Source organism: Helianthus annuus, chromosome 10 (genome assembly GCF_002127325.2).
Source record: "Helianthus annuus cultivar XRQ/B chromosome 10, HanXRQr2.0-SUNRISE, whole genome shotgun sequence".
In the NCBI taxonomy this organism is placed as follows: Eukaryota; Viridiplantae; Streptophyta; class Magnoliopsida; order Asterales; family Asteraceae; genus Helianthus; species Helianthus annuus.
Genome location: NC_035442.2, coordinates 116,893,786 through 116,902,774, shown reverse-complemented (window position 1 = coordinate 116,902,774; position 8,989 = coordinate 116,893,786). Strand labels below are relative to the sequence as shown.

The window sequence follows — 8,989 nt, the reverse complement described above, 5'->3', positions numbered from 1 at the left end:
TTGCAAGCTTTTATCACTTTAAGTCTGTTGAACAATATCTCTTTTGTTTTGATCCGCCTGTGGATCCATTTACAAACCGTTGTGTAATATTTTATTATACTTTTAAATCGGTTTGTATTATTATTACTTTAGACTTCCGCTGTGTGTTAAACTGTGATTATTGACTATGATGATATCAACTACGTCACGATACTCCCCACCGGACCCACCGGTAATACGTGAAAATATCGGGGTGTGATAGGTATGTTATAGATTCGTGATGTTTATATATTATATAGATTCGAAGTTACTGATATTTTGATTTTGTTTCTTTTGTTATTTGAATCAATACCATCGAATCCTTCATCATCTTCTTCCTTCAGCAATCACAATCAGAGGTACCTTGTTCGCGTTTGATTTTATGTGTTCTTCCTTAATCCAAGTTACTAATGTCTTTGCTTTTTATTTTTTAAGTTGAAACCCTGAATCGGATGTAACAATCTTACGACTATCCTTCAATTGAAAAAATAGGTTTGTTCAATGGTGTTAAAGTTTGTTATGTTCTATCAATGGAATTGTTTTTTTTTTTTTGTGTTTTAAATCCTATATTAATTGTAGGTTTTTAAGTATCGATTTTCTTCAGTTTATCTTTTGGCTCAATGTTTGTATATATTTTATCAATATTTGTTTCTTTCAATGTCCAGTTTTTATTGTTTGCCAAGATGCATTCATTCATCTATTTTTATAATAATAATAATAATAATAATAATAATAATAATAATAATAATAATAATAATAATAATGTATATTTTTTAGATTGTTCAATTTTTTTTATTAATGGTTGCTTGCATTCATGTATTTTTAAAATAATTACAATATTTATGTTTTAGATCTTTCATACATGGTTGTTAAAGATTAGTTTAAGTTTTAATTATATTTACAATTTATGCATTTTTTTGTTTTTTAGTTTTATTATATTTTTAAATATATGTTTTGAAATGCAATAAATGTTCGGTTATTTTTACTAAATGATATGCAATTATATTAAAGTGTTTTTGCATTTCAATTATTGCCTTTTTTAAAGTATGAAAATATTTTCGATTAGAGATTCTGCACCAGATACGATTTGCTGTTGCTGCTGCTACTGCTGCTGCTGCTGCTACTACTACTACTATTACTATATAATGCGTTTTTTAACTGTGATGACAGATTTTCTTCAAATATGAATCCAAAGAAGACAGATTCTTTAAATTTATCGATGATTTAGAATCATTCTACTTGGTATGTTACATTATTATTTTTTATATTGACTTTTATTAAACTTGATTATTCTTATAATATGTAAACCTAACATTTTGGTATGTTCTTAAATAGTTTGTTAACTATATGTAAATAAACAATATAACGTTTAAAAACATTTCTTTTATTTTATTTAACGACATAATTATATTAATATAAATAAATTTTGCTGCCCAGGAAGTTTAGGTAGTCTTTTTATTTTACATTTGTTGTATACATAATTTAAATTGTCCAACCTCGTGAAGTTCACGGAGAATAACCTAGTGTGAGTGTGTGTATATATATATACATGTGTGTTTATAATAAAATACAATAACGATACTTTATACCATACTAGGTTATATTCTCATATATTATACAGGTTGAATAAATATAATGCTAGATATTTAGTAATAAAAAGAAATTATGTCTTTAAAAATCTTGCGTATTGCACGAGTTAAATAAAATCATGTATTATATATGTGGGATCGTGTATCTGACCCGAACGAGTCGTTCAGAGGAGTTTTACTTTGTTTCAGAGGCGGAAGCTAAGAAACAAAGGTAGACACAGCTTGAATATCACTTTAATACTCTTTCTGATTGATTTAACAGCTAATACATCCACAGGATAAACCGGCAGCACTTCGGTATCCTATTGATGTGTGTAAAATGCAACATATAAATCACATCAATTAAGGCATAAAACTAACCCTTTTTAAGTACTAATGTTGGAAAAAGAGTGTTTTTGTCTTCCTTTTGTATTTTCAGGATGAAATGAGCTCAAAATCACAAAAGAAGCAAAAAGACAGCTAATTCTACCATAAATACAAGAAAAGGAACAAAAGTGGACTGCCCGGACCCTCAATGGCATCTCCCAAGGCAAAGGAGAAGAAACAGAGTCTGAACACGCCCCGTGTCCAGCGAACACGGGGGCGTGCCCAGGAAGCAGCAGAAAAGACAAACCAGTAGAAGCTTCCATTGCCCACCACGGGGCCGTGTCCAGCGAGCACGGGGGCGTGGTGAAAGTACAGCAGGCGCATTAATTGTAATTCGCAATTACAATTAATGAAGTGAGAGAATGTCAAACGGGCACGGGGCCGTGTCCAGCGGACACGGGGCCGTGTCCAGCCTTCTGTTCAGCCTATAAATAGAGGAGCTTGGATTCATTCTCTCTCATCCCTTGGCACACCACCTCTCTCACACCTCATCCACCACCCACCACCACCATAACACCATCATCCACCACCATCATCCATTGTCCATCGTAGAGTGTGTGAGTCATCTCAGGATCCAAGATTGATCGTAAGAGTTCTTGACAATCAAGGCCATGTTTGCCTAAGTCTCTTACATCACTTGGTGAATACAAGTGTTTAGTATAATACTTTTTATTTTTAATCTTTTGCACTTTTTATTTGGTTTTGTATTAATGACTTTAATAACTAGTTACTTATGTTGAAGGTGATCTTTCCTTATCGTTTGTCCGTGGTGTCTTGGCATTATTTTACTGTCTATATAAAATAAAAGATTTTCACCATTCATATCTCCACGGTCTATATGGAGGTATGTTGGCTACCTGGTCGGGGGTTAAGGGAACGGTTTGGTAAGGGTCTTGCCCTTGTTCAGCGTTTAGAGGTCCTGCTTGGGACCTGGGTCAAATTTAGTAGGATCTCCTTCAATGCCCATAGGTATTGGATGGCGGGGATCCAAACTCTTTGACCCCCTCATAAGTTAACTACTATTAATACTATAACCCGGCTATTTAGGACTGTATCCCTGCTGACTCAGACTACTTAGCCGAGGGTAACGTCACCGCCAGAAGCGGGGCCTACCACAATTTGCATTAATAACTTAATTCATTATCTTTCAATAATCCGACCCTTTAGGATTGTATCCTTGCTGACTCAAACTACTGGGTTGAGGGTAACGTCGCCTTCAAAAGAGGGGCCTACTACAATAACTAAGATAATCTCTTAAACAAGTGCAAAAGTGCGAACATAATCAAAGGTTATACTAATACACGTGTCGGATCCAAGTGATTCATCTTGTCTATCTATTTTTATTTTATTTCATTTTTCAGCATTTAGTTAGTTTTTATCTTTCTTAGTTTAAAACATTTTTCTCACTTTTTGATTTGATTAAACGTTGAGGATAAACCGGTATTAAAAGCTCTTGTGTCCTTGGACGACCTCGGTATCTTACCAACACTATACTACGTCCACGATGGGTGCACTTGCCCATATGTGTGTTTAGTGTTAGTAAATATCGTGTTTTATAAATTTAAAACTTGGCTAAAAGTGTAAAAAGGGGCTTAATTATACATCAAAAATATAACACACTTCACGCACATCAAGTTTTTGGCGCCGTTGCCGGGGACACAAGGATTTTAAGAAAGTTAGGAATCAACGGCCTAATTATATTTTTATTTTTCTTTAATTTTTTTAGGATTTTTTCTTAGATTTTCAGCTTCTGCAGAGCTCAGCACGGGGCCGTGCCTGGTCGGACACGGGCCGTGCTCAGCAACGTTACTGGCAGTTTTTGTTTTTTTTAAGTTACAGAAGGCTGACCACGGGGCCGTGCCGGTGCAACACGGGGCCGTGTCCAACTTCCAGTAACTGGGATCTAAAAACAATCACTGTAATTCCGACCACGGGGCCGTGTTCGCTCAACACGGGGCCGTGGTGAACCTTCTGACCAACATTCTTTTCTGTTTTTATTGCAGGACTTGGAACCCGACGCCATCCTCACGTAGTGTATGAGCTCCAGTTCCAATAAAGACATAAAGAAACCGCTAGAAGAACCCGAACGCTTTCTCAGAAAAAGGTTAAAAGCCAAAAACCAAGAGAAGGTTTCGGGTGATCCACCCCCAATGGCGGACCAACGTACCCTTATGGATTATCTACGGCCCACTGTAGGTAATCTAGGCGCCGCTATCAATGCTCCGAATGTCGAAGCCAATAACTTCGAACTTCGACCGCATTTGATACAAATGCTCCAAAACTCCGCAACCTTCCACGGGCTTGCGGACGAGGATCCTCATCTACATATAACTAATTTCTTAGAAATATGTGATACCTTTCGGATCAATGGAGCATCAAACGACGCCATCCGCCTCCGTATGTTTCCATTCTCACCAAAAGACCGAGCGAAAGCTTGGCTCAACACCCTCCCAGCTGGATCGGTAAACACCTGGGATGAACTAGCCCAAAAGTTTCTATATAAGTATTTCCCTCCTTCTAAAACTGCTAAATTAATGGCTGAAATTAATACATACTCACAAGAGGACGGGGAATCCTTATATGAAACTTGGGAAAGGTTCAAGGAGCTATTACACAAGTGTCCCCATCACGGCCTCGCAATATGGCAACAAGTATCCACTTTCTACAATGGATTGTTGCCACACACTAGGCAGACACTTGATTCTAGCTCCGGGGGACTTTTAGGTAATCGACGTCCACACGAAATATATAATCAGATTGAGGAAATTGCTCAAACCAATTTTCAATGGCACACTCCCCGGGGAAATAAGTCTATCGCCCCGGGCGCCCATAAGGTCGACGAAAGCACCTCTTTACAAGCCCAAATCGAGGCCCTTTCTTCAAAAATAAAAAAATTAGAAATGACAAAAACAGTCTCGGTTATGGCTTGTGAAGGGTGTGGTGGGTCACATGAAAATTGGAGTTGCATGAAAGAAACGGACGGTCAACAAGAAATGGTAAACTACATTGATAATAGACCTAGGCCGTCGGGTCCTCCAACGGGAACTTACAACGAAGGATGGCGAAACCACCCAAACCTTGGTTGGAGGGAAACCGGCAATAGTAGTAACCAACAAACCCAACGAACAAACTTTCAGCAATCAAGAAATGAGTCACAAAATTTCACTCAACAACAAAGTGGACGAGAAAGGCTCGAAGATACTATATCTCGCCTCGTCTCTGACACTGATAAGAAAAACTCGGAAAGATTTCTACAATTAGAATCTAATTTTAGGAATCAACAAGCTAGCATTCAAAACATAGAAAAACAAATAAATTAACTAGCACAAAATTTTTCCGAGAGACCGCAAGGCGCATTACCTAGCAATACCGAAACAAACCCAAAGGCGCAAGTTCACCTCATCACACTACGAAACCGCACCGTAGGGCCTGCAGAAGTACCTCCACCTACGGAAGAAACAATGCCAACACATCTGCAGGAAAAGAACTCTCCCCCATCACCAGAGCCTACCAAGGCTCCTCGAGTTCCGTACCCCGGTAGGTTAATTCGTCAAAAGACCAATGAGCAGTTCGCAAAATTCGAAAGTCTGTTAAAACAATTGCATGTCAATATTCCTTTTATCGAAGTCCTAACCCAAATGCCCAAATACTCTAAATTTATGAGGGACTTCCTTACACATAAAAAGAAAATTGAAAATTTGCAATTAGTTAATTTAGGCGAAGAATGCTCTGCCCTCGTACTCAATAAACTACCCCAAAAGAAAATCGATCCCGGAAGTTTCACGATTCCATGCTCAATAGGGGAATCACCCGTTCGCAATGCCTTGGCCGACTTAGGGGCTAGCATTAACCTCATGCCCTCATCGATGTTCAAAAGGCTTGGCTTGGGTACCACGAGCCCTACAAAAATAAGCATACAACTTGCTGATCGATCAGTCAAGTTCCCACAAGGTGTCATCGAGAATGTCTTGGTAAGGGTAAGCAGATTCGTTTATCCAGTTGACTTTGTCATACTCGACATGGAGGAAGACACCGAGGTCCCCCTTATACTAGGGAGACCCTTCCTTGCCACAGCACAAGCAGTGGTAGACATGAATGACGGGACACTAACTTTGAGGTATGGGGACGATGAGGTGAAGTTTGGAGTTGGGAAGAGAATAGAGGACGACGACCCAGTCAATTACATGAAGGTTATTGATTCAAGCTTGGATGCCGCTCTCCGACGGTGTAACTTGGGAAGCAAGGCACTCCACTCAGAAGATATATAACCGGGAATCGGGTCTAGCCAAGGACCCTTATAAACGTGGCGCACCACGGAGGCATTCCGCGGATCTATCCTTAGTTTAGTTTAATCTTTTAGTTTTTGCAGAATAAAACACACTCATGGTGGTAATGGATGAAAAGGGGAACGAGAAAAAATGGAACCATGCACGAAGAACAGAGCAACCCGACAAAAATCTCCATCACAGAAGGCTCAACACGGGCCGTGCCCAACCAACACGGCCCCGTGCTGAGCCCCTGCAGAAAATCACCCAGTTCAGGTAACTGGACACGGGCCGTGTTCAGCGGACACACCCCCGTGTCCAGGGTTCTGTTTTAATTCTGTAATCTTTGTTACTGGCACTTGACCACGGGGCCGTGCCCGGTAAACACGGGGCCGTGTCCAGGATGCCAGTAACATAAATCTTTGCTTTTTAACACACTTTTATACATTCTAATCAACCAAAAACTTTATTTTTGGACACATTGAGGACAATGTGTAATTTAAGTGTGGGGGGGATGCTAAAACCTTGAAATTTTGCAAAATCCTAAACACAGGCCTTACACAAAACTCTATTGGAACCGCTAAACACCCCAAATTTTTTTCAAAAACTTTTTCATTTTTTTTATTTACTTGTCTTAGTTTAAGTTGGGGATAACAAGTTCCAAAAAGGTTATATTTTTACAAGTTTACAACCGATAGCGTTGTGATAAAAAAAAAGAACCAACATAAGAAAATTATGAAACGGTATAACAAGTCTAGTTAAAAATTCGATTATATATGCTTGGTCACATTAAAAACCCATTCCCACAAAAGTGAGTTTTGAGCCTTTATTGAGCATAAAAATACACATATTTAGATTAAATGCTCATTTTTCGTTTCTTGTGTGAATAGCCGCTCGGTCTTTACAAATCTAGAACTTGCCACGACGATACATTCCCGGTCCTTACCAACTTAAACCCAAGTAAGTAAATGATGGAGGCATTAGGACTAACCATTTTTCTTTCAAAACCATTATTTTTCATTTTTTTTACCTACCCAAAATCCCACTAGATAGCCCCTTTGAGCCTAAACCTTTCATTTCATTACCCCAAAACCCTTTTTACCCACCAAAAACCTTTTTTATTTTTTTTTATTTTAGTAACAAGTTCGCTTTTTCGTAAACTCACCTTTTTATGTGACGTTTAAAAAAAAATGATGATGATGAAGTCAAAAACAAACAAAAGCTACAAAAGCTTGTTTGGAGAAATACTTCAAAATAAAAAGTCACTAAAAACAAGGTACTTCACGAAAACCGACGCTTGTTACGATTTTCGCCCTTTTTACTAACCACTAACCAACCACCCACCTTTAAACCCAAGCCTTCACCCCAAAAGTCCTCTTGATATTTACAAAGGTAAAAAGTTAAAAAGGAGGAGGATTGATTGCTTGGCAAGCCTATGGAAGACGTAAGTTCCGTGCCGCTCTCGAGTGATTCACTAAAATATACACCTTCGGCCGAGTGTTGAGTGATCTCCCGTGAGGTATGTGAACTTGTATATAAATGGAATTTTAATAAGGCATGCTATGCCCAAATAAGTAATTCATCTTATGAAAAGTTCAAAATAAATCATAACGAATAGGATTGTAAATAAATAAAAATAAAACCTATAAAAACCTTGGATTCCCGACACTCTAGGACAAGCTAAAAAACTTCTCTTCTACCTATTCCATTTGGGAGTGTAAGCCACATTTAAAGAGTTTTGCTTGAGGACAAGCAAAAGTTCAAGTGTGGGGGTATTTGATGTGTGTAAAATGCAACATATAAATCACATCAATTAAGGCATAAAACTAACCCTTTTTAAGTACTAATGTTGGAAAAAGAGTGTTTTTGTCTTCCTTTTGTATTTTCAGGATGAAATGAGCTCAAAATCACAAAAGAAGCAAAAAGACAGCTAATTCTACCATAAATACAAGAAAATGAACAAAAGTGGACTGCCCGGACCCTCAACGGCATCTCCCAAGGCAAAGGAGAAGAAACAGAGTCTGAACACGCCCCGTGTCCAGCGAACACGGGGGCGTGCCCAGGAAGCAGCAGAAAAGACAAACCAGTAGAAGCTTCCATTGCCCACCACGGGGCCGTGTCCAGCGAGCACGGGGGCGTGGTGAAAGTACAGCAGGCGCATTAATTGTAATTCGCAATTACAATTAATGAAGTGAGAGAATGTCAGACGGGCACGGGGCCGTGTCCAGCGGACACGGGGCCGTGTCCAGCGGACACGGGGCCGTGTCCAGCCTTCTGTTCAGCCTATAAATAGAGGAGCTTGGCTTCATTCTCTCTCATCCCTTGGCACACCACCTCTCTCACACCTCATCCACCACCCACCACCACCATAACACCATCATCCACCACCATCATCCATTGTCCATCGTAGAGTGTGTGAGTCGTCTCGGGATAGAAGATTGATCGTAAGAGTTCTTGACAATCAAGGCCATGTTTGCCTAAGTCTCTTACATCACTTGGTGAAGACAAGTGTTTAGTATAATACTTTTTATTTTTAATCTTTTGCACTTTTTATTTGGTTTTGTATTAATGACTTTAATAACTAGTTACTTATGTTGAAGGTGATCTTTCCTTATCGTTTGTCCGTGGTGTCTTGGCATTATTTTACTGTCTATATAAAATAAAAGATTTTCACCATTCATATCTCCACGGTCTATATGGAGGTATGTTGGCTACCTGGTCGGGGGTTAAGGGAACGGTTTGGTAAGGGTC

The 8,989-nt window shown here is 38.9% G+C and overlaps 1 non-coding gene across 1 annotated transcript; it reads right to left on the bottom strand.

Annotated features, from left to right (window-relative positions):
* Positions 1-4,501: 4,501 nt before the first annotated feature.
* Positions 4,502-4,608, bottom strand: LOC118483539. Its single transcript, XR_004870829.1, has one exon. It is a non-coding gene; the product is annotated as a small nucleolar RNA R71 (small nucleolar RNA).
* Positions 4,609-8,989: the final 4,381 nt, after the last annotated feature.